At 38.8% G+C, this 2,262-nt stretch overlaps 1 non-coding gene across 1 annotated transcript; it reads left to right on the plus strand.

The window, feature by feature from the left end:
• LOC130959682 (small nucleolar RNA R71) lies at positions 1 to 104 on the plus strand. The gene has a single exon (XR_009078751.1). It is a non-coding gene; the product is annotated as a small nucleolar RNA R71 (small nucleolar RNA).
• The last annotated feature ends 2,158 nt before the right edge of the window (positions 105 to 2,262 follow it).

A 2,262-nucleotide genomic window follows, 5' to 3' on the forward strand; every position in this document is an offset into this window, starting at 1 on the left:
ATGTCTGGTGGGCACCTTTTTGTTAAGTCCTTAAACCTCTCCCATGCCTCATAGAGAGTTTCACCATCTTGTTGCCTGAAGGTTTATACTTCAGCTCTCAACATGTTGATTCTTTGAGGAGGGTAGAATCTTGCCAAAAACTTTTTCACCACATCTTTCCAATTTGTCAAACTCTCCTTCGGGAAAGACTCCAGCCATTTAGATGCTTTGTCCCTGAGTGAGAAAGGGAACAAGAGCAGTCTATAGACATCCGGATGAACACCATTAGACTTCACAGTGTCACATATTCTTAGGAAGGTGGTTAGATGTTGATTGGGGTCTTCTTGGGCACTTCCTCCGAATGAACAGTTACTCTGAACAAGGGTGATGAGCTGGGGTTTCAATTCAAAGTTATTGGCATGTATGGTTGGCTTTTGGATGATACTTCCACAATTTCGTGGGTTTGGATTGATGTAAGAGCCTAGAACTCTTCTCTCTTGTCCAGCATGATTCATAGGGCCTTCTATGGCATGGTTATGAGCTTCTCCTTCATGGTTATTTTCCATGTTCTCCTCCATGTTTGTTTCAAAGTACTCTTCCTCTTCCTTAGCACCAACAGTTCTTTTCCCTCTTGCTTCCCTCCTTAATCTAAGGAAGGTCCTCTCAGGTTCAGAATCAAAGGAAGTTGAAGCTCCGCTTCTTCTCCCTATCATACAACTAACAGAGCACATAGCAAGAAATAACATGAAGAGATTATTCTTGTTAGAGTGGCTGTTAGTGTGAGTGGTGCAAATTATCAAACAGTTAGTGGGTTAGTGAACAGAATTGTAAATAACAACAAAGAAAAAGAAAACAAAGAGGGTAAAAGGGATTAAAGAAGAAGATAACTGAAACTAAAGGTAAATGACTAGGTAAAATAAACAAGAAAAAGAAAAATGCTCAATCTAGTGATCTTCCAACTTAATCATTGTTGATACAAAATCAATCCCTAGCAACGGCGCCATAAACTTAATGCACGAAAACTTGTCTCTCAACAAATTTTCTTTCGGCAAGTATACCGAATTATCGTCAAGTAAAAACTCACAATAGAGTGAGGTCGAATCCCACATGAATTGATTGGTCAAGCAACTTTAGTTGGAAGGATGTGCTAGTTGAGCTAAACAAAAATTCAGTTGAGAGTTGCAGAAAATTAAATTACGGGAAAGTAAATTGTAGAAAGTAAAGTGCAGAATCTTAAATGGGGATTTGGGAAGATAAGCATAAAGATAAATGGCAGAAAGTAAAGAGAATGAGTAAGATCAGAAATGGGGAATTCATTGGGCTTAGGAGATGTTGCATTCTCCGGATCAAGTTCATTCTCATCTCTTCCTCAATCAATGCATTCATTGATCTCCTTGGCAATCTTAGATGATTGGATCCCAATTCCTTGGCAACCCAATCTCTCTAAGCTTAAACAATTACCCAATTCCTTGATTTAATTGCTCATGGGAAGAGATGAAGTATGGTCACTGATTATACCACATGTATTTCCAAATCAAAGTGTTGGGAGGATTACATGTCACTATATCCATCCAAACCCCAATTTGGTCCAACATGAGAAAGCATTTCTAGCATGATCTCCTCATCCCTTTTCCAAGGCTTAGAGGAGATCCAATTATGGAGAGTTTTTTTTCCAAGACAACTAACCAATTGAATTAAGATCGAAAGCTTTCTAGTAAATCAAGAGAAAAGAAAGAGGAAGAAGAATGAAAACTATAATTGATCCATCAAATTACAACAGAGCTCCCTAACCCAATGAAAGGGGGTTTAGTTGTTCATAGCTCTGGAAATGGAAAATGGTAGAGAAGAGTACATTCTCTAGTAACTAGAAAGTGCAGAAAAGTAAATATACAAGGTGTAGTTCTCCAAATTGCCAAGCTCCTTTCTAGTTCAAAACTACTCCTATATATACTACTCTTCTTAATCTTCTAGTCAGTTCTTCAAGTCGTGGATATGGGCCTTTGATCTTGAGTTGAAGCAGTTACAATCTTCAGTGCGCTTAGCTTTGCTTGCAGAAAAGTGTGAGTTAGGCATGGGTGGACGTTAGTTAGGACGTTAGGGTTGTTAACGTTAAGTGAAAATGTGGGTTCGAGAACGTTAGTGCCGATCACCTTTTTTACTAACGTTCTAACCCAAAAATGATCCACGTTAACTTCAACGTTAGTGGCACTAACGTGACCACTAACGTTGCCTCTTGGTTCTTCGCAAACGTTATTGGCATTCACCTTTTCCAATAACATTGCT

This window comes from Arachis stenosperma, chromosome 10 (genome assembly GCF_014773155.1).
Source record: "Arachis stenosperma cultivar V10309 chromosome 10, arast.V10309.gnm1.PFL2, whole genome shotgun sequence".
Classification (NCBI taxonomy): Eukaryota; Viridiplantae; Streptophyta; class Magnoliopsida; order Fabales; family Fabaceae; genus Arachis; species Arachis stenosperma.